The sequence below is a fragment of the Strix uralensis genome, chromosome 1, assembly GCF_047716275.1.
Source record: "Strix uralensis isolate ZFMK-TIS-50842 chromosome 1, bStrUra1, whole genome shotgun sequence".
Lineage (NCBI taxonomy): Eukaryota > Metazoa > Chordata > Aves > Strigiformes > Strigidae > Strix > Strix uralensis.
The window spans coordinates 41523613-41548360 of record NC_133972.1 but is presented as its reverse complement, the minus strand read 5'-3'; the positions used below and the strand labels follow the sequence as shown (position 1 = coordinate 41548360).

Here is a 24748-nt window from a genome sequence, read left to right as displayed (position 1 = left end):
TTTCTGAAATAATGAAAGTTAACCACTCCATTTCATCAAGAATCATGAATGATGCGTATTCTGTACAATGATTGTATTATGAAATGCTGATTTACAGCCTGTGAAAGGAGAAACGGTGAAATCATCAAACAAAATGTCCATGACTGAAACCTAGCAAAGCTTACTTTCTGAAGGTTTTTAACTGGCATTGGTACAGATGAAAGATATGCTGGGCAGTGGTTATAATTAAAGTACAAGACCCTCTTTTCAGTTTCTTTTTACTTGCAAAATTTTAATCACTTGGACCAAAATTCTCCATATCTCTGTGTATCTTTATTAGGCTGGATGTTTTCAGCCAAAACTCTTAATCTGAGATTTGGGCAAATGTGTTGTCTTGCCCAGGTTGCCCCCCAACACATACACACATATGCCTTTAAGAAGAAAAGTGAATTGAAGTCTTTGATCAGTAAATTGAATTTTGGCAAAGACCTCCCTTTCTTTCCCAAGGACAGAGAAGAAAGATATCCATGTCAATTTGATGAAATCTGGAAAATTGGAAGCCTTTAAGAATATTGTGAGAGGAATAGTTTCCTCGTAACTACCAGAGTCATGGGATAGCAGTTTTTACACCTTTTGTCATCTGTGCTTTGAGTGTTCTGTGGGCCAGCTGACCATACATATCCCTCTAGTTGGACCTCTAAGTTGCTACAGGACTTGCAAAGAAAAGAAGTGTGGATTGAGAACAAAGATGGCTGTCAGTGACTGATAATTTGAAGTCTGATTGATTCAGATGTAGAGTGGACAAGTGCTGCACTAGATGAGAAGAATAAAATGGGGCAGTGTATGTGGACAGCTGTGTAACTTCTGGGTCACTTCAGTCATCTTTTGTCGTTCACAGAGAAATGCAAGCAGGATGTACATAATTCAAGAATACACAGCAATTACATATTCACTTATGGTGAGGACTGGCATGTTGCTTTAGTATGAGTATCGCACTCAGTGCAGATGTCTGATGAATCTTTGCTGGTCAGGCATTGGTAAGGTGAAGACGTTTCAGCCTCTGTTGTTCCTTGGACCAGGCTGGTCCTGATCTTGCTGTATTGCCATCTTCAGATTCTCCACTGTATTCTCAGGGTTTTTAATGTTCGTGGGTTTTTTCCTTTTGTTTTTTTTTTTTCTTGAGTCACTACTGTATACCATTTCAAATCAACAGATGCAATGAAAATTTTCGCTCATCTAGCAGAGTTTGGCTTTTGTACTGTATTACATCTTAACTTGTTTCCTCAGTAAAGCTAAGCCAAAGTCATGTAGATGTGGTATATGAAACAGGGCCTTGGGTTACAGACAGACAAACCCTTGAGCTGTGATTGTCTGGTCAAAAAAACTGGTACTCACAGCCAAGTACAGAGGTCATGCTGGGACTGAGATTGGTGGGCTGGAGAGTTTGGATAGTAAATGTGCAGAAATAGAATTGGGAGACAGTGGTAAATCAGGTGGAAAGGCAGCAAAATCCAAACTTTTCAAGCTCCAGGACTTGAAAGAAGGAAGTTGGACTGGTTAGAGAAAGACACAGGAACAAGAAAACCATGTGAATTGTAGTTGGAGGAGGGGAGATACTGAACCTGTTTAAAGACCTGGGAAGAGGGAGTTGTGGATAGGAAGCCTATGTGGAAAGGAGACGTTTGCTATGATCAAGACAAGTCAGTGAACCTGAGATGGGGAGTGGGTGACTGAAAGATGATGTCTTAGTAAATTTTCAGCTACTTTATTGATACAGGTGGCAGAGGATATTCTTTATTATGATTGTGAAATTTGTCTTTGTTACTGATATGTTCTTTTGAAAATACTGAAGATACATAGATAGAAGACCTTTGTCATCCCCAGTGCTTCTTCAAGGTGTTTTGGTGGGTTGTTTTTTCCTTTCCTGTTAGCTTCCTGGTGGTACATTTGAGCATCAGCATGTGCAGTGTCATAGGAGATAAACTGTTCTTTAAAACAGCTTCTGTAAAAATTGCTTACAAGTTGAGAGGCACAGAACACAAGCTAGACAAAGTGGCCTCTAAGGTGTTTATTTTCATATACATCACTCTATGATACATGGAGATCTCTAGCACAAGTACACCAAATAGATGAAGACTGATTACTGATTTTTTTTACTGATTAGTCAAAATATTAGTAAAGCTCCTAACTGAACAGGAAAGTATTTTTTTAAAAAAGTATGAACAGGAAGCATTAATGAAAAAAACAGTGCTAAATTAGCACTGCTTATAAAATTACAATGTATTAATTTTACATACTTAAAAACACTTTAAATGCAGAAAAATGTTGGGTATATGACTTAATCAAATATATATTGATTAGTAATCCTCCATAAACAAGTTAATTTGGCTCAAATTCTGTGTTTTAAGTTTTTATATATTTTCTTTGCTATATGCTTTCATCTACCTTGGCCAATTAATTAAAAAATAGATAAAATAGTCAAGGCCTCATTTAGAATATTCTCATTTTCTTCTGTTCTCCAGAAATAAGTGGGAAAGGAGATATTTCAGAAATCGGGCAGTCACAGATTCAAGCACTTTGCAATTTTCTTGAAATCAAATTCTTTAACTTCTTTGTATCCATCATTTTTACCTTTCATATGTCTGTCATTCCAATGGTTCATACATTTACATTCTGTGTTGTTTTCTTCAAGAGGAAAAAAACTAGTCAAAAGAAGTAGGGGGGATACAAGGGCATTTCAGAATGATCATTAATAAGGCAAAAGGCCAGATCTACTCTCTGTAGTTCCAAAGTCATGTGGAATGACATACAATCTTTTATTTCATATTTGTCTCCCCAAATTCATGTTCTGAAGACAGAATTTTATATAGGAGCATTGTTTAAAATGCATTTCAGCCTTTTACTAATTGCTTTTAGAAGCAGTTTCATTTCTGCCTGGACTAAATGCTGAGTTTGTTGACATGTTTCAGAGGGAACTGTACTGTGGAACGGATCTGGCTGAAAGTGCTTAACAATAACAGTAACAAAAGCTTAGGAAGCTGAAAAATAATTTGATTCACCACACACCCAGCATGTCATAGGGTGAGGCATCAGTTCACCCTTACTGGTTTGTTTTGTTTTAGGTTTGTTTCATATAGATTTTACTGCTAAGATGTAATACAATGAGAATATGTGTTACAAATAAAAATATTCTTTTGCTATCTAAAAATGTTACTACATCCTTTGATTCAGCTGAAGCAAATCACAATTCATGCTTCCTCTATACTATGTTACTGATGTACCTGCTGAAAGTAATATTCAAGAATATACTTACGTGGTAATGACATTTCAAAAAATCTGCAAAAACTCTTACTTGACTTCCATTTTTGTCATAATGAAATAATTTTGTTGAGGGCCCTTTTTTATATTATTTGAGAAAAATCTTAAGTAAATGTTACAATGTACATCATGGTATTATTTCACTGATTTACAAGAGGACTATAAAAAAAAAAAATTATATAATACTTAGCACAGAGTTCCACAAATAGAGCATCTTCTTAGTACACTTCTGTCAAATTTCTGGCATTGTCTTAAATGCTATTAATTAACAGATTTTTGTATATAATACAACTAGTCTTTGTCATTGCTTTTAAGATTTATGTATGATATCTGAATTTTATTTGCATGCATGCTTTCAGCCATGGCATAGAACAACCATGTTATAACAACTGTTGTTCTAAATAGTTATTTTCAGAAGTGCTGTATGATGCTTTTTGTATATAGCTTGATTATGGTATAAATGTAAATGTATCTGTTGTTTATACATATTGGTTAACTTCTGGCTTCATTTGAAAAACCTATTGCTAAATATTGCATGCTCCAGAACTAATTTGAAAGAAAACTGTAATCATGTTTTCGTGTATTTCAGATTTATTCTGTTCATAATTCTTTTCTACTTAGAGATCTGTCACTTCTGGTGTAGAAAGTATTAAAAATAAAGAATGAAAATGAATTATGAAATTACACTGGAATATATGAAATGTTTGCCATGTAAGTTAAGCAAATATATTTTGAAACACATCTTTCTAGCCTTTCTGTATCTATCAGTCACTTTGAAAAACTCTCTGGCCTTTAAAAAAAATAGGTCCAGTGTTAAGATGTGTATTTTAAAATGCAGGGATGTGTATGTACTGTGCAAGTGAATGCATTACATTTTCCATACTTTTCTGACTTTATATTTTGTTTGTAAATTCATCTGGGAACTCTTTACTTAGGCCATTTTAGCCAAATTTTTTTTATTATAAAGTTGTAAATATACATGAATAATACTAGGGGGTTTTATTTTGATGGCTACAAATATGCTTTAGATATGCTCGCAGTTATAAAACTTACCCACATAACCTTTCATGACTTCTACTTGGTAATTTTTATAGTATCTAGGTTTCAGTAGAATATATAAAACCACCTTTCAATCAAAGAAAAGAGCCTTTGGTGTGACAAATACCACTGAATTTTAAGATGGCATCAGGGGCACAATATTTTACTATTTGTGCACAACGAGACTGATTATAAGTCAGTCCTGGACACCACTTAGAAGCCTGGTATTGGCATGTGGACAGTCTATAAGAGGTCTGGGAAGCAATTTTCTTATTCCTTGTAACTGACAGAAATCCACTACTGACCCAGGCACTGAGCATCTCAGGGTTTTTTTCAACATAGCTGCTCTCCATCCTGATCATAGGAATCAGCAATACTTAATAATGGCTGACATAGGCATTTCTAACACCTGAAATGAAAGCTTTTAGAATACCAAGAACAAATTATCCTAACTTCTTACTTGACTGTTCCCATACAGCTGAGTCCTGAGTACCCCCGAGCTCACTGCACTACTCCTTGTAATGAAAGAGCATCTGCTAATGTCCACTCTGAACCTCCCAAGCTGCAGGTTGTGGCTATGAGCCCATGTGATGTCGTCGGTCATGAGTGAGGAGAGTTTGGCTGTGCTGTCTGTGTAACTGCCCCACAGGTGGCTGTGGGTTGCAGCTTGATCCCCCTGCCTTGCCCCTTAGCGTCCTCTTTCCCAGGCTAAATAAGGCCAGCTCCCTCAGCCTCTCCTTGTAGGTCATATACTGCAGGACCCCTGCCATCTTGGTAGCTGTTAAGTGGGCTGTGCTTTCTCATCTCTCTTGAATTGGGTGGCCTGAAACGGGTTATAGCGTTTTAAGCACAGTGTCATTAGCTCTGAGTAGAGAGGAGTAATAACCTCCCTTGATTTGCTGGTCCTGCTTTCATTCAACCATACCAAGCTTGACGTTCACTTTAACCCCCAGGTCCTTTCATCAGGGTCAAGAGCAACTCAGCCAGTTGTTTCTCAGTCTGCAGTGATGCATGGAGTTACTCCCCCTCCATGCAAAATTTTATTCTGCTTCTTGATGAACTTCATGATTATGTGCTGGTCTAGTCCTCAAGTTTCTCAAGCAAATTTTGTATTGAAGCTTTACTGTTCAATGTGGCAGCCACCCTTCCTAACTTAGCATCATTCTGAAAGTTGCAGAGAGTGAATTTTGTCTCATGATGATTTTTTTAATGAACTCTGTTAGCCCCAAAATCCCCCTGTGGTAATTTGTCTGTTATTGGATACCATCTAGAACTCAAGTTACTGTGTGCTGATCTTTGAGTCCAGCTGGCTTTCAGCCCATTCATCCAGTCTTGTACTTGATAAGGAGAATGCTGTATGGGGCTGTTTGAAGAGCTTTATGCTGAATAAACTTTGGTATGTTACCACCACTGTTCTTCCCTCTTTTACACATCCATTCATTTCATCGCGGTCATTTCAAACATGGCCAACTCATCTACCCTTGTTAAATCTTTGCTGAGTGTTCTGAGTTACTTTCTTGTCCTTCACGTGTTTGAAAATAGATCCCGAGAGGACGTGCTCCTTGATATTTCCTGGGGCAGGGGTGAAGCTGACCAGCCTGTGAATTCCTAGGTCCTACTTATTACCTTTTTTTAATGGGCAAGTCTTAACACTTTAAGATGGGCTTGTCTTAGCACTTTTCATTTGTCAAAGACCTGCCTTCATTGTCATGGTGTTTCTTAGATCTTACACAAGAGCCTGACAGAGGTAACAAGCATCCCTTTCGGAACCATTGGATCCCCATGGATTGAAATATATTCAAATGGAGTAGACCCTGACTTGTTGCTTTCCTGCTGTTGGCTGTGATTCTCTTTCCCATGTCACACTGGTAGGCATGGAAGTCTGAGAGCAAGTTTTCGCTGTGCCGACTGAAGCATTGAGCACAAAGGCATCAAGTACATGAGCCCCTTCTGCATTATTAGTTGAAATCTAATCCATATTTTCTCTGTGCTTCCTTTCACTGCTAATGTTCTTGTAGAACTACTTTCTGGTTCTCACTGGATCCGTCTGGAGTTTTGCCTTCTGAATTTTACCACCACTTATTTTGCATATTTAGTTCCATAAGAAGCTTCTTGCTTAACCAAAGAGACCACCTGCTGGATTTCCTCATCTCCTGTACAATGAGATGTTGTGTTTCTCTGAACTCTGAATAAATTTTATTTTAAAAATCATCCCTCTCTCACTTGATAACCTTGCCTTTCATGACAGTCACCTTCAGGATTCTGCCTAACAGTTCCTTTGACAAGCCAAGGTTTCTTCTTCAAAGCCAATATGCATCTTTTTGTAGTCTTCATTATGAAGTAGTAGTAAATTCTCCTGTAATTTTTAAACTGTAACAGTGATAAGAGACTGTACTTACGCTTCCCTTTGTTCTCTGGACACAATATTCCAATAAGCAATAAAGATTCAGTAGAGCCTTTAATCTTCTCAGTCTAAACTATAAATAAAACCTGATCTTAATTTATTTCTCTGTTTCTCAGTCATAGCAGTAAAGTGCATCACAGATTTTGACCTGGGCTATGATATACAGCAGCTTGGTAAAGAGGTTCCATGTGATGCTGTAGAGACTTGAATGGTTTACAGTAGACCTGTTACAGTTTTAAGCTTTGTAGGAATGGGAGTTTTGGGAAGAAAAAAACCCTTTAAATGTCTTGAAGAAATTACTTCAAAAAGGAAGAAAAAATACCCATCTATTACCCCTGAATCTGTGTTTTAGACTAAGCAGACTAATATAGTTACATGAAGCCTCTTACCTACAGTGGGAAAGCTCACACTTAGTATTAGAGATGTGCTTGATAGAGCAGCCAAGTGGGAAAGCAGAATTCCTGCTTTGGCTCATTCTGTGGCATTCTGATAGTCATGCTTAGATTTTAACATACTGAAGTTACACAGGAAGTTCTAAATTCTTCACAGGTAACAATCAGCCATCAATAACTGATGGCTAACTTAGTGGCTTAGGCCTGCATTTTCATTAACAGAAGCATGAAAACCATGCAGTCCAGTAACTTTTCAACTTCATTAGACCCTGGTGGTGACTGTTGAGTGTTAAAACTTAGACATTGGAGTGAAATTTAGATTTTTTCCTGTCAAAACTCATCTGTCCCCAGTGATAAAGAGCTAACCCACAAAAATTACTTCATCTACTTTTCTGTAAAAAAGAAACAGTAATAATAACAAACAACTGTAGACTTCATTTACTATACTGAAATGGAAAAAATATACTTGCCACCATTTTTTGATTAAAAAAGCTATTCAGATTTTTTTACATCAAGTCAATCTTATAATCTAATTTATTGTCTTATATAACTGCTAATTAAAATATTTCTCACAGTATATCATAATAATAGCAACAATAATAAGCAATCAAAGCCAGTTCTGTATTTGAAAGAAGTTTAGATTTTTATTCCCAATAAAAGATGTGATCTGAAAAATTAATGGTATGTTAGTGTATTTATATAGTATTTAAGAGGGAGTACACAGTTCTCACAGTAACAGTTGCAATGAGTGACAGTACTCATAATAAAAAGAAATTGTGTAATATATAAACTCAATAAAAATGTTTACATTTTATGCAGTTGATTTACTTTACTGATAGATTAAGTCTTTAATTACACACAGTTTATACCAGAGATAATTTTACTGGGAAAATACTTTGTAACTATATCGTCAACAGAAGCTGAAGCCCTTTTAGTCTGCTTTGGGATCAGGCAGACAAAGTGGTTGATGCTGAGGGTCGGATTGTGGTTTCCCTGAAAGTGTTTCTACAGGTGTGTCTGGAGTGCGTGCTGCTTTGGAGCAGCCTGAATGTTCCTGCTGCTGTGAATACCTCAAAACTCTTAAAACTTTGAAGTATAGAGATTAGACATAAAAAACTGAATTACAGCAGAACTCATATCTTCTGTGATACAAACCATTGGGAAGGTACTGAAGGACTGGCAGTTGATTTTTAGGTCAATTTTCATTGCTAGTTAGGTTATCAGAGGAAAGCTCACAGTTTTGTCTTTAAGCCAGCTAGCCATATTTAGTTGGTCAAGCATGTTTTGTGTGCGCAGACATCCTAAGACTAAGGCCGGATGAGTAAAGGCCAACTTAGTTCTGCAGTGAAAATGTTTTCCTAATTTTTTGTTTCACTTCATTCCACCTCCATGAAATAAAAACAAATCCAAGGGGGAAATAACCCCCAGTCTGAGGAAATACCAAATGTCTGTCTTGTAAGGCAAAGTTTTACTTTTCAAATTGTATCTATACTTATGTAGGAGATCAGAAGTATTTTGAAAATACATTTCAGTTCTTTAGGAAGTACAAAGTTTTGCTTTAAAAGACCAGCTTTCATATAATTCAAAATTAAAGCATTCTGTCCTTAAATTGATCTGTACTTCTGTAGATAAAATAGCTTCTTTAATTTCTGTGCTTATATTTGCCTTTCCCTTTTTCTTTTGTTACTCTGACATTTTTGCATGTTAAATACATCTTGTTGGGTTAAATAATTGAACATAATGTGTAACTTTGCTGTCAGAACAGATATGCATTTCATAAGACTTCCCATCTGTTCGCTTTCAAAACCAAGACAGCATACAAACTGAGAAAAACTAAGCATGTGGTAAAGGCATTACTTTGGACATGGTGCATTAAGCTGCTGAGTTCCAGTGTTTCAGGTCAATTTTAGTTGTATTTTATCTTACTGACTTTATCACATGGTTACTTTTGGCTTATTTGTACTAATGTTTCATTGATAAATTTGCCCCTCATTGCAGTATGTTAAAGAAGATTACTTTTAGCCGTTTAAACAGGAGAGTGAAAAGAGTTTAGTACATTATTTTTTAAAACTAAAATTGTTTTATATTAAAACTGAGGACTCCATTTCTTTTTTGAATCTCTACAAATGGCTTCTTTTTTGAAGCAACACCTTTTTTCAGGCAGCAGTTAAGCCTAACGTTTAGAATTTATATTCCAGTTACTGGTCATTCATTCATTAAACTAAGAGACCTTTCATGAAATTCCAGTTTGTAATCTTAAAAAAGTTGACCTGCCAGCTGCATATTGCTGACACCATCTATTGCCACATCCTGATTCAGCTATAGTGTCATTATTTTATAATGATGACTGCATTATTCGTCAGTTATCCAAGTATCTGAAAAAGATCACTTCCTGAATGAGAGACCAAATGACTCAAGTTGAAAGAGTTGTACTGAACTTTAGAAAAAATATCCATGTAAATAATTTGGAGTCTGGCATGCACATCAGTGTCAGTGTTCCCCTTAATTCTGATGAAATGTAAACAAGGTGTCCAATGTTTTGCGGTGCAGCAACCTACATGAACAGGATCCGTGGATAGTGGCTCACCCCTTTCCCCTCAAGGCTTTGTTAACTCCCCATCTGTACCACAATTTTTTTTCTTTAAGATTTATGCTGTTTAATTGTGAAGTTCCCACTGGTACACCTCTTTTCTGTTAAAATTGTTGTAAACTAGACTTGTATGGGAAGAGACGATTTCATAAATATCATATCTGCGTTTATAAATTATTATGCTCATTGTGTACCAAGCAGGTTTTTTTTCTTTTGAACTCATCTAAGTACTCAACTGAAAATAAATACAATCTGTTACAGTGTAGATTACATGATATTGTGCAGCTGGGATTGAGAATTAGTTTTGTACTGTCATATGATCTTGTGTTATACAAGCCCTATCAGTATTTCGGTCAATAATAATAAAATTTATGTTCTACAACCTGTTTTTCTGACTATGTAATGAATATGCTAGCAGTCACAAGATTCGGTGGAATTAATGGGTTGGCATTCAGTTGAATATGTTTTTTCTTACAGTGAGGACAGAGATTAAACTTGAAAATGCTCTCTTCATGTGCTCATTCAAAATAATAGCAGGAAGAAGGAAGAGTTTTGCTTTAAGTGGAAAGGGATAGCCACTCCTTGCACTTGCACACTGAATCAGATAGAGACAGCTGCAGAGGGAAGATATGCATTGCAAAAACCAGATCAATTGGCTTCAGTCACATCCAAATGAAATTACATCAGTCAATAACCTTCCTTTCAAGTTACTGAAATCTTTCTGGCCCAAGTTTCTCTTGTCAAGTTACTGAGTTTTGCCAATGATTAAAGTATCTTGAAATTGCTTCGATAACATCAAGGACCTTGTTGTGATAAGGTCTGTAAATGCAGTCTCTTAAAAGAGAAAGCTGAGTTTCATGTAGGGTATTGAGTGTATTGACTGAATTTTTTTCATGGGTTCTCAGAAGCTTGTATTCACAAAGACAGTGCAGAATGAAGGAAAATGACACTTTTATTACCGAATGAAACTATTTCACATGTGTGATACCAATATCTTATTTAATCTTTTGTGTAGGGTATGTCATTTCTTCTAGGCTTTGAAATAGTTTGAAAATGTGTTCTTGTTTTGAAGTGGGCATAGTAGCACTTGGAGAACAGAATTCTGTAAATCAAGACTACTGCTAGTCTTACTTGTTTACCTCAGTCAGCAGTGCAGTGACCTTCTCTGAATGTCGCTATTTATGCTCCAGTGTGCCACTTACTAAAATGAAGCAGAGCTTCACCATTCCAGTGGTACCTCAGGTGCTGTGATGTTTTGTCTTGCAGATGACTTTTTTACAGACTAATCAGTGTGTGTATTAGCAAATAGAAATCTGTAACCATTCAGGAAGCATTTTTTAATGTTTATAACTTGATCAATACTGAGAAGAATCAAAGTAATTAGCAGTATCTATAAGACACATTGTTCATCATTGTTTTGGGGATCTGTTTCTTTTTGCCACTAAAGAGCTCTGTAACTCTCATCCACTTAATGGAGCTGTGGGTACACATTAATTCCTGGGATCAAGAGGTGTACCTTGAGCAGCCTGAATTTTAAAAATGCATATTACTTACATCACCTTCAGATGGTTTGGTGTTTACTGCAGATATAGTTCCTTGCCTTCTAAAATTGGTCTTTGTCAGCACTTCTACAACTAAATAGCTCCATTTTCCCTCTCTTTCATTACCATTTTACCTCATTAAAGTTTTTCCCAAATACCTCTTTAGGCTTGCTAGACTTACCTGGTGGGAGAGTCCTAATGTTTCAGAATTGGTAAGATATGCTGAAGCAGCTTCCTACCTTCAGACCTTTGAAGATAAACTGATCTTACATTATGGTCGCAGATGTATTTTACCTGTGCCCAGTTAGCAGCCAAAAACATTCTCACAACAGGTATTTAACAGGCATTTAATGGCTAAAAAAAGCAAGGATCAAAGCTACTAACATAAGCCTTACATTTGCAATTTGTACTTTTCAGTAACTGTTACACAAATGAAGAGGGCCTTTGGCAATTCCAGTAGGAAGTATTGAAATAACTTGTGGGGTTTCTTGTGCTGTAAATTCCTTTGAAAAGGAAATATGCTCATATTAATATCCCCCCCCCCCATTACATACTTAACTGAGGAAGCAGATTACAGCCATGTGTGGTTAGGGAGGAGAGTGAGAGAGGTTGATGTGTTTCTCTCCCTTTGGACCAAAACTTGAAGGAAAGTGCTTTCATAGTTAATTTTGTCCTGGGATGAAGGAGAGCTGGGAGAGAACAACTCTTCTAAAGGACCAAATATGCAATTGAGAACCTCACTGTTGCAAGCATCTATTATGGCATTACCTGTGATGCTTTTTTCTATCTGATATTTGTTCCATCTACTGGTGAGAAAGGAAAGCTGTTCAGTTTTGCTCACTGTCCTTATTTCAGATTTTTGTGTTCAGTAAATCCTTTTCCCAACTAAGGCTGAAAATGCAAGTTCGGATATCGTAGGCAGCTCTGGGTACTGCAGTCAGTAGAAATTAGACTGGATGTATAGAAACAGGAGCACTTCTTCAGATGAGGGGGGTATGGGAAATGGTATGTAGGGAGGGGTTTGAGAACAGCAAAAGCAGAGAATAGAGCAGGAGAAGTGTGATCAATGTTTTTTAATAAGTAGTTCTCCAAAATCAGTAGTCAGTTACCAGATGAGTTTGTGGGTTACAAGCTTAAAGAAAAGCTATCTTATTTATCCATTTATATTCCTTTGTCTTTTACCAATCTGTTGCTGGTTAGAAATGTGTTTAAACAAAGTCAGTAGTGATTCCTTAACTAAATAATACTTTAGAGATGAGAGGGGTGAAGATAACCCTAAGTGATGTAAAATAAATGGTGTCAATTTTAAAAACAGTAGAAATGGAAAAATGGTCCAACCATTAAAAAAGTAAATTTCCTTTAATGTATCAGTAAATTATAATATTCTTCAAAATTTCTTGATATGTTGTTGTCAGTAAAAATGCAATAAAAAGAAATATTATAGGAATCACTAGTGCAGATATAGGTTACGCTTTCTACTTCATGCCTGCGTTCTTACAGCCTTACCTAAAGTACTACAAAAAATTAGGATCTTGCGTTTGCTCTATAGTTACAAGTTTCCTCTGTGAGTCTTGCTTGTCTTCTGTTACTTTGATTTGTGAGCTTATTGTTAAAATTTGACTTCTTTTTTTATTAGTTAACTATGACATTTTTTGTATATAAAAATGTTTGCATAGATATAATGTTATATAAAAATAACTTATAAGTATAAATTTATTTAAGTACATATACATATATATGAGTACATATACGTGCATGTATATGTTTATATATATATATATATACACACACACTCATTTTGAGAAACAGAAATCAGAAGCTGTATTAAAGGTATGGATCGCTGTATTCATGTTCAAACCTTGCTAGCCCAGGTAGGGCATAGCCCTTCACATTCTGATGACCTGACTCCAATGGTACAGTCGCAGCTACTCATACTGTTGCTGAGAGGATAGAGGTGGCACAAAGACCTTGAGCTTATCTCAGATTGTTTGCTGATGCTACCCTTCATGTTTCTGCACTTAAATGTGTACTCATGTCAACCTCACCCACTCTGAGGTGATCAGAACAAAACCAGTTGCAATCACTAAGGAAAGGAGATTGTAATAAGATGACTATTAAAGGTATTTCTATTTTACAGCTCAACTTTTCTTCAGTTTTCTTAAAAAGTTCAAAATTGGACTGTAGTATTGCAGTTCAGGACACCTGATGTAAAATTCTAATCATGTCCCAAGTGAGAGATGAACTGAGAATTGAAATGGGTTTACATATACTACTTCCTTTCCGTGCCTCTAATTCTTGGACTCAGAGTCCTTACACTCAAAATTAATTTTCAAAGAACTGTTGTTGGAACATGCAACAACATTATGGCTCCTGTTCATCAGATTGTTTTTATTTTATGAAAATATGACAGCAGTTTAAAATTCCTTTTTATTTACAATTCTCCTTTAATAAATTTCAAAGCAGAAAACAGAACAAATGCAGTGGAGACTTTATATAGTCTTTCTTTGAAAACTGATGTGTATTTGGTATGCCAGCACAGCTTAAAGACAACATGGATTTTTTTCTACTTAAAAATCTCACAATGCTATCACTTATATTAATGTGCTGTATTGCAAGTAGATTTTATAAAGAGTTTAAATGTAGAGAGTCAGCACTTTAAAATCGTATTTATTTTTTAAAAAAAAAAGAATCCTTGAAAAGTATGTATGTCATGAGAGTGTCAAAACACAGGAAGTACAAGTAGGATAAAAAAGCTTGAAGACTTCTGTATTCTTTCCTCAAAGACATTTTTTCAGGAGTGGCTAAAGCTTTCTGTGTACTGGATTATTACATTGCATTATGAAAGAAACCCTCCCTTACTTAGTGCTTCCTAAATCGTAAGACTTATTTGCTGTTCTATAGAACAAGCATTTTTAAAGGTTGTAACACAGTACCTGTGTTGTTTGTGCTTGTCATGTAGTCAGTCCCATAGCTGCATTTGTGTGGGTTTCGAATCTGAGGAAAAGGCTATCTTCACAATCAAGCCTACTTGTATTAAATTGTTGCTTTTGTGATTATAAAAAGAAAATTATCTTCTCTGTCTTATGGTGGACTGCCTTTGTTCTTTGAGCTGTATTGAGAAAAAGTTTAAAGGATGCTATAGTTAACTCAGTTTAATGTTTTGACACTTGTAAGTTTCGTATGAGTGTCTTAAACTATTTGGATCTGAGCATACACGTTGCTTGAATTTAGTGTGATGTTAAAATGTTTCATAAGACAGAGCAGAGCTGCTATGATCTTTCAATGTTAATATTTTTTTCTTATCACTTTACTGTGTAGATACCCTTCATGAGACACAACTCTGCCACAACTCATCCTCGGAGGCAATCGTGGAAACCTTTTATAATATGATTTTTAAATGTGGATAAAGCTCTCAATAGAGTACCTAAAGTAAAGGAGAACAGCTACCTTGTCTCTACTATAAGCTTATTACGACAAAAAGTTGAGTTTGCTTGTCAGGCTTGGATAGAATGTAATTGATTGGTTTGTTATTTGGACTGACAAGGTAGTTAACTTGCCTGCATTTTTTGCACTAATCAGGAACATTTCTTATGTGCATTGTTGAAAAATCCCGGATAAATGTCTTGTCAGAATTGTCCTATTAAGTAATGTCTTTTTCCCCTGTGCTTCGTTGGCAAATGATGTTATACAATGCTTGGATTCACTGAAGAGTGACAGAAGCCTGTGGGACTTAAATATTGTACGTTCCTCTATGGTGATACGGAATGAAATAAGCAACAGTTTGCCATCCGCCTGCCGCTCTACTTATATGCAGTTTCATAAGAACATTTCTATATAGAACACCATGTTGTACATAGACCTTACTGTAAAAAGGATTGTTTCCTAAAAAAAAATAATGTTCAGTGATAATGAGACCTGTAAAACACTTGAGACTTACTATTCTGAAGGAATAGATTTGCCACGGAAAAATTGATTTTATGCTTATTAGTATGAACCAATTGTTTCTGACTTCAGACACTCAAGTGAATAGAACTATACCTATATTGCTTTCTGAAAAATTTTTAAGAAAAAGAAAAATTTACATATATGCAGACATTTGTTTTGTTTGGCTTCTCTGGCAGTGTTCAGGACAATCTCACAATACAAATATGAAATTGTTATGTAAGTTGGGGAAGGAATGAAGAACTGATCACACAGCATGACAGCTGAGATCTTCGTCTTCATCCGTATATATCCCGGTAGATGCAGACATAGTGTTTTGATCTACAAATGGTACCAATCCAGTTCTTAAATCTACAGTAGCAGTGTGTTGACATCTTCATCGTTTTCATCTTGAACTTGCTCGGAAAAATTCTGCTCAAATGCAATCACACTTGTAACTTTATGACATACAATCTTTGAATTTCTTGAGATATGGTGGTTTTTGTCATCTATCAAGGCACATTTCCATTTGAAAATATTTTTTAAATTTAAGAAAGAAATTAAATGCTGTAATAAATAATAGGAGAAATATACGAATTTGTGTATACTTATCTACAAGTCATATCTTACCAGGGCATTTCATGTTTGGATATTATATTAAATAAAATTAACCTGATGTCTAACACGTCGTTTTGTTTTAAAGAGGGGGTGGGATGATACCAGAGTAAGATTTTTGTCTGAACTATCAGAAACGCTTACCATTCTCTATTGGCAAGGTACACAAAGACACCTTAAAAATAAAGAAATTTGCACTAGGAAGTAGGTGTTGATGCAGGAATTTGATCTGTAAGAATCCATGGATCCGTTTTAGGAAGAAAAGTCCGAGTTTAGTGACCACTTGCCCAAAATTCTAGAGGTAAAAAGTTACATCCAAACACTGTGCTAATGAGGGGAAATAAATGCTGTTTGCCTGTATGTCGTGCTGAGTTTAGAAAAAAAAAAAAAAAGTAATGTTTACTGTGATTTATGATCAGTTATTAAACTAACTCAGTCTAGGTATTGTGAGTAGGAGAGAATGATAAATGTAGTATATCTTGGCTTTAGTAAGACTTTTAAAATATTTTTGTGTGTGACATTCTGCTAAATAAGCTAGAGAAATATTCTGTTAATTAAGCTGCAATAAAATATGTAGCCGATTAGAAGAGTAGACTAGTTACCATGGACTCACTGTCAAATGATATTCCACTCACTGGGTTCCACTCAGGACTCTCCTGCATTCAGTATTATTATATTTTTGTTAATTTTTGCTGCTTTAGTGTATTAGGTGCTGGAATAAAGTGTTTGGTTACCTTTGCAGGTGATGCCAGTATGAGGTGAGAGACTACAGTGTTAGAATTAAAAATGAAATTTTAATAAAGCATCCAGAGAAAGCATGCAGTGCCATAAAGGAAAAGGCAAATCACTATTTAGTGCGTGATTACCGTACAAGGAGTAACTGGTTAGGAGATACATCTTCAGAAAAAGAAGGTATGGGGGACTCTGGATCACAAATTGATCATACCTGAGATGTACAGAGATGTACCTGAGATGTTAAATGTGTTACATTTAACACATGAAAATATTCCTCCTGAATATTCAGAAAACCAGTATCTCACCCTCATGAAAAGCTTCAGCTAGCATATTCTGTCCACTTAGGCAAGAAATATGTAGAGAAAGTCCAAAGCAAAATGAGTTGAATGATAAGACAACTATGAGAGACATAAATGAATAAAAAAGCTTAAAATAGTTGGATTTCTTTACTTTAGAGAAGACTGGAATCTGTCTTCAAACAGCCTAAATTAATATAAAGGTGATGAAGAGAGAAGTTGCTGCAAAAAAAGGGAAAAATGAAGTTGTTCTTCAAATCTGGTCAGACCAAAAATAAGTTAAATTGTAGCAAGATGATTTGGGTTAGGGAATAGAAAGTTTTTTTCTAACAATAATTGTACTAGAGAAGTTTGTTAGGGAAGTTGAGTGTTCCCTGCTATTGGAGGATTTTAAGGACAGACTAATGTGTGTTAAAAACCATTTGAGTATTGTTGATGCTCCCCTGGGCATGCTTGATATCCTAATGTGATTTTCTGCTGTATTTTGTATGTTTGTTCCCCAGTACAACTTCTATGTAGGATTTTCTTCCTTCCTTTGCACTTTCTTCTGACACACTTGGTATTTCACCTTTTGAAAGAAGTTGATGGCAATATTCAGAACTATAATGGACTTCTGTAGTAGCTCACAAACAATACACCGTTCAGTATAGTTGTTAGTCTGAATACCTGAGAATGGCACTATAAAGGCAATCATGTATTATGACTAGAATGTACTTTAGAAAAACTAGTGCAGCATTTGCTAATATCTTTCTTAAGTTTTATACTCTTCAGTTTGTCACAGGGGTTGTCCTGGTTCTTTCAGAATTTCCTGGTTTTCCCAAGAAAGAAAATATTTTGGACTTTGTTGAGGACTATAATATGTGTAGTATTATCTTAATAGATGTCTTGAAGGCATTATCTTCACAGAAATACTTAGTCTTAGAAATACTGAAAATATATAAGTTCTATAGAGTAGCTGTATAATATTAACAAAAGCAAACACATTTGACATAGTGTTTACATCAATATATTCCCCTTGTATATGTGGGCCTTTAATGAATTTTGCAAAATAATTTATTAAAGCCATGTGTTTTATAGTTTTGAAGTAATATGAGAGAGAGAGAGGAGTGAACACTTGCTGAAAGGAAGCTGTTCACATACAGGTATAGTCAAGTTTCTTTATAGCGTTCTTATAATTCATTGTATACATGCAAACTTAAGTTTCATGAAACAGATGAATTCAGAAAAAATCTGTATTACATAGGAATGTCACATAATGATAGCCAATTCAGATTCTTCTTTGCCCATAAATAATCAGTGTTAGGTTTTTGGATTTGGGGGGTTGTTTGATTTAGTATTAAAAAGCATGAATTAATCAAGTAGGACGGGTGGCACTTTTGGGTTTAGCATGATAAATTTAACTACACAAATATCTGCCAGATTAATGCTTATTTTCTTCTGCTCATTTCTGGTAAAATTGGTTGACACTGTCAGTTTTATTAAAATTAAGTATTCAATGTTCAGTTTACATGAAGATAAGCATCTGGGGAATGGGAAGTAGAAGCTGCATAAAATGTTTTTTTCCTTTTGAACTTATAGGTAGGATGTTTTGCTTACCTTTTTTGCTTTAAAGTACAACTTCCTAGAGAACAAAGCCATAGAAATTCATGCTGTTATGTATTATAACTAGTGAAAAATACAGGATTTTTAAAAAACTCGCTTCATGTAGCAGATGCTGAAAAGTGTAGCATAGATCTTCTGAGTGAATGAAGGCTTTTCCACAGTATTATTGTACACTAAAGAGAAAAAATAGTCATTTTATTTAATGCCCTTGAGTTTGGATGGAAATTTGAGTAAGTTAGAGATTATACCATTTCCCACATCCAAAACTGTATAGGTACTTTATCGTGAAACTACTATTAGCTGGAGATCAGTAGGTTTATCCTGCTCTGTCAGGCCATATGTCCATCTTGCCCCTACACTGTCTTCATCGGTAGTAAGTAGATATAAAACCTGAAATGTAATAATCATCCTGCATCTGGTATATTCTCTCACCTTTCAGAAATAGCCATGCCCCTCTCTCTTCCAGGCTTGACAGATGAGAACAAGTCTACTGTCTCATCTAGCATTATAAACTATGGAAGTCAGGAACTTCCTTTTGTATGCTTGCATGGTACCCGGCGTAATAGAAATTTGGATGAGGCTTTTAATTACTTTGTGTAATACCATAAACATTATCGTTCCCAGAAAGAATATTTCATTTATTAAATCAAAATTATGAAAATATTAGAATCCAGAAAGATGTAGGTTGGAAGGAGCCTCTGGAGGACATCTGTTCCAGCCACCCACTCAAAACAGGACTGACTGCAAAGTTAGATCTAACTTTGAAATTAGATCAAGTTCCTTAGAATTATATGCAGTTGAATTTTGAGCGTCTTTGCAGATAGTGAGCCTTTCAGGATAACCAGTACCTGTGTTTGAAGAGGCTGTATAATTGGGCTATATCCTGGTTTATATTCAATACTGTAAGCATGTGCAGCCATGTTAGAATTTTAGTGCTGGAATCTGTAACACTCCTGATGGTGAAGTCACATAAAGCTTGTCTGGCATATGTGAGAAGACTTTTAAATTATCCTGGTTATAATAGTTTCTTAAAACTGTTCTGTAGAACAGAAACTGCATGATGACTTTACCATCCATTTTTAATTGTTATGCCTCTTATAGGCAAGGGAAAAAATGTAGAACTCAGGAAGAGGAAAAACAGCTTTTTTCCATTTTCTGCTTAATATGTTTTTCTCTTTTGACAATATTTGCCTAAAAACAAAACAGTTGCTAAGGATCTAGACCTTATATTTTAGAGTCTAAATACAGCACTGCATCACTTCTGTTTTGTCCTTGGCCTATGACATAATCACAACAAAATGAAAGCAATGTCTGTTGGAATCCATGGGGCTGAATTTAAGAGTTTTGGTGTAGAATGGCAGGGTAAGATATGAAGATGTATCTTTACTTATCTTCCCTTTTTTCAAAAGGTGTCAGATAAAAAGAAGAATGTTTTCTACATGTTCCATAATGAAAAATTACTATTGTCTTGAGCTCCTCCCTCAGTAAGCAGAATAAATGTACTTTTTGGACAGCATTAATAACTGCATTAAATATAAGATTATACAGTTGTTTCACCATTGGATCTTTAATTAAGGAAGGTGCCTTCTTTGACATGACATGTGAGTTGCTGGTATAATCCGTCCCATAGTGTTCATTCCTGTCACCCAAAATCTATCACTTCTGTGGTCTGGTTGCAATTAAAGTATCACAGGAGCACTCCTCACCAGCTCCAGTCCAGCGTCAGTCATCTTGGTTCTACAGTTTGAAGTCCTATGAGCTACATCAGTTTACTCTGTTTTTTTGGGGAATGCTTACATGCTCCTTTCCATTGGGTCTATCATACAGCCACTAAGAAGAAACAAAATGATGACAGTGCCTTAAACTGTCATAGCTGGTTTTAAGTTGTTCATCTGACCATAAGAATGTGCTGCAATTTAAAATGAACCCCTGTGCATGTGTCCAGTTGTTTGCAGTTTCAGAGCAGCCCAGCACTTGGGGACTGAGGGATTAAAGGGGAGAGACGTCAGTGCCTGAGAAGAAATATCTCTTGCTCAGGTGTTAGTCAGAAATGGGGTCCAGAACAAGGCAACAAGGAGAGATGTATATCAATAGTTCAATCCATACAGGTGCTGGAATAGTTATTATGTCTCATCCCCCCAGCTAATGGGTGAGTGAATGCACACCCATCCCACTGCAGTTGTCCGAGAGTTTAAAAATTCTGGATTAGATTACTTCTAGTTTTGTTCTAATTAAGTTTGCCAAAGTAAGGCTTATATGACAAGTTCACTAATTTTAACGGAGATGATGGTTTATCAATATGTATCGTAGTTTTATATCTTTTTTTCCGTTAACGTAAATCTTTCTAAGCTGTTGTGATGAATAGGGTGTAGCGTATATATTTTGTAATTTTGTATTTTGTTCAACATGGTACTTTTTGGCATGACACTGGAGATGATGTGCAGTGTTGTGTACATAAGTGAGAGATTTTCTGTAGTCTCTGAAGCATATTTGGAAAGTTGTATTTAAAGATTAGCTTATTAATGTTGTGTTTCAGGGACATGTAAGTAATTACTTTTACAGCTCTAGATGGGCGATGCTGTCTTGTGAATGCAAAATAGGTTTCTTCACTCTGGCTGAATCAGCTCTTTGTGGTTTTCAATATTAACCAGTGACTTACAAATGTGCCAGTGATGGGCAGGTTTTGCATTCACTGTTCCTCTGTAAAAGCACAGGTCTTTTTCCCCAGTGCTCGCAGAAAGACTTCTGCAGGCCAACTGATAAGACTCCCTCCTGTGCAGGTAGATGCAATGTAATGAAATTGGATGTATGTGCTGGGCTTTGTAAATAAAATGAGATTGACCCCAGCCATTATCTCATTTATCTCATTTACATTGTAAAATCAGTATCTACACTATTGATTAGAACATAATTAGTTAATTATGAACAGGAAAATGCAAAGTTATGTAGGGCATGAGCACAGCCAGCTGTACTGCTAAAAAACTAATAAAAACAATCCAAGGGCATGAGCAGATGGAGATCGCTTTATTAAAGAACAAAGCAGACGTATTTCAGGTATGGAAATGCCTAATCAAGCTTTCTTGTTGTGAAGATGTAGCTGACCTGCATTCTATACTTTTATAAGTGAAAAATGTTTTGTTTTCTTATTTTTTAATTTATTAACCTAACTCCTTCAGAATTCACCTTTCTTCACACCCCATTTTCTCAGTATATAGTGGGCATATATCTATCCTCATTAATTGCTGGAATGAAGAACACAATGATTTCTAATTTTGATGCATAAAGTAATTTCAGGCTTGTTAAAACATTGATAGTAAGCAATTACCTGTCAGTTAGAGGTAATTTAGGAGGTTAAGTTAGCTTGTCTTTGTGTGAAGCTCTGTTTTTATTTTCACAGTTTTCAGTACAACTGCTAGGCAGACCACTGAAGATAGCTGTGCACTTAATTGCATTTGTAAATCATGTACTTAACCACAAAAATGTTATCCACAAACAAGGGCAAGGCAAAATATTTACTAGTTTAAGGACTGTTATGAAGGTGTGACCTTGAATCCACAAGGGTAAAAATTTTAACTGAACCTTTAAAATGGAGGAAGTGGTATCTTTCCCTTTTTACCCCCCTAACCCAATAGTTTGACTTGTACTATTAAGCCATCTTTGGGATGGAAGTAGATGATATTTGTAAATGACAGTGCCATTTGGTTCCTTTGCTCTGTAAGTGTCTATATTGTGAATGATCTGTGAGTGCATTTACTGAAAGCCTGCAAGACTGTCAGTGTGACACTTTTGTGACCCAACAATCTCATTCTCTAATTAAGTTGAAAGTACTCCTTATTTTGTGTCTCTTTCTTATTTTCTGAATCTGACAGTGGATTTTCTATCATTTTATCTTCCTAGACAAAAGAACACAAGTAATAGCATACACTTGAGGGCTTAATCTTATTTTACCAGTGCCATTTTAACCTAGGTATAAGGTTTTCTTTCAGAATTAGGAATTAAGAACGCCAATTTTGTTTTCTGTACTGTGATGTGTGTAAGCTTCACCTTTTGTCCAAAGTCAGTCTCAGCAGACAAGAGAGTTGCCATACAGCTAAGGCATCTTCTTTAACCAAGGTACAGTATGTTTTCATCCATTTTCCCAGCATCATGCTCTGGGAACTTCAGAATCGGTGAATTTGTATTCTAATACAGGATTGTATTGTATTCTATATTGTATTACAATACAGAATTTGTATTCCAATAAAAAACAGTATGAAGGCAGCGTTAAAAATATTTAGTATAGTTTCATTTTTATCACCAGGCGGCTTTTTATGTTTTGATACGTGAAAATACACTTGTGTTATTTGCATTTTCTCAATTGTGCAGATTCACATAGAAGCTATTAGTGTCTGAAAACTTTTATATAGATATTTTTAATTCATTCTAGGAAAATGCAATTTTTCTTCTGCCAAACTAAACAGCTTTGAAGTGATAAAAATTAATGACAATAAATATTAAAAACATTCAGCTTTAGAATGGCGCCTCCAGATCTGTATTTAATTTCGTAATGTTCTGGTTATTTCAGCCCAGCCTTGCTAACTCCCTCAGCGTACTTCTGAAATGTGGCTGAAAGTGCAGTCGGGAACTACCACATTCTAGATACAAAATGGAAGAGATGTGAGAGGAGATGGCAAAGCATAATTTTAGAGGGGAGACATTTTCCTTTGAACGTATAAACACTTGTGTTTATAGACAATCACTTCAGAAAAAATCTAAATTAATACTGTTTGAAGTCAGATGTAGATTTTAGGATTAAGCTCTGGAAACACACTATATCAGTGAGAAGTAGTGTGATGCTTTATTTTGTGATGCTTAGAGGATCCCAAACAGTTTACAAGAAGGGAGTTCTGATAAGCACTACTAATGCAAGCACTTATGTGAGTAAGATTCTAGATACAGAAATAGGTTAGTAAAAATATATTCCTCTACAGATGAGAACATTGAGGCTCAAAGAAGGCTTAATCTTTTGCTGAAGGTCACATACGTTGTTGGGATGTAGGAGTGTAACCTATCTCATCTCCCACTCTCAACCTTTTTATTAGTTTAATATGCCTTTTGCAAGAAATAAAACGATGTATTCCTATTTGTGAATAATATATTACTACATTAGAACTCTTCTGTCTTTAAAAACTGAGAATGGTTTCCTTTTTTAAGTGTTTTCTTTGTCCTGGAATTAGAATGAGTTATTACTAAACAATCCTAAGGATATAGATTTTAATATGGTAAATCCCATTTTTTTAGAAATACCAAAACCTGTGTTGCATACAGTGGATAGGTAGATTATTGCTTTTAATTTCTACTTTGCAGTACATGCAATACAATTACCAGTGCTCATGTCTTACATATAACTGCTAAAAAAATAAGGCTTGCCTAGCAAGCACAGCCTTCACAGCAAGGGCAAAAGTATTTACTTAGGTTAAACAATCATGATCAGAAAACTGTTAACTCTTTTTATTTGGAGATTAATCCTTGGAGAAAAGTCACATGAACATTTTCTTATGTTAATATAGCAGTATGTTGTGTTAGTTGAATCCTCTTTCTGTGATGCACTGTGTGTTCTGTTGATAAATTACATCCCTCTGTCTTTGATCTGATAATGCCTGTGCTATGCTATTATTGCAATTTTTGGAGTTTCTTGTGCTTGCATGTTTTGTGGAGGAGAAAGTGAGTGGCCAGGAGAGCAGAGAATGAAAGTGTAGGGGATTTCTTAGAAAATTTTTCAACATTTACTCTATTTCCTATTTTTGGATCATTTATACTGGCTTTAATTCAGTTTAAAGGCATTTAATGAAGAGAATATTGCAAAGTAAATTTGAAAAAAGCTTTCTGTTTCATACAAAAGAATACAGGGGGATATGCAAATAAAGTGGAGTTCAGTAGGATATATGAAAATATTTGCTTTTAAAAACCTCTTTCTCATTTTGAGCATAGTATTGTACTGATTTAAAAATCCTTTCATGAAGCACTTGTTACACTGTAGCATTCTTCAATGTAGGTACTTAAGAATAGGTGAACAATAGCTATGCTGTATGCTTTTTGTGAGCTTTTTATGTGAACCATGCATAATACAAAATGCTAATAAAAGGTTTATTTAAAAAGAACATAAAATTGTTGTGTGTACATAGGGCAATTTTATAAGTGAAAGATCACAGTGAAATCCTTTTAAATTGACGTCCCTTTCCAGAAAATTCAAAGCAAATCAGAAAACATTTTGTGCATTTATTTATCAACCACATAGTCCTAGTGTAAAAAATATAATTCATAGCTGTAAATTATAC

At 35.4% G+C, this 24748-nt stretch overlaps 1 protein-coding gene across 1 annotated transcript in view; it reads left to right on the top strand.

Moving 5' to 3' along the window:
* The window catches only part of PHF14 (PHD finger protein 14), a 173149-nt gene that overhangs the window by 91968 nt on the left and 56433 nt on the right, over positions 1–24748 (top strand).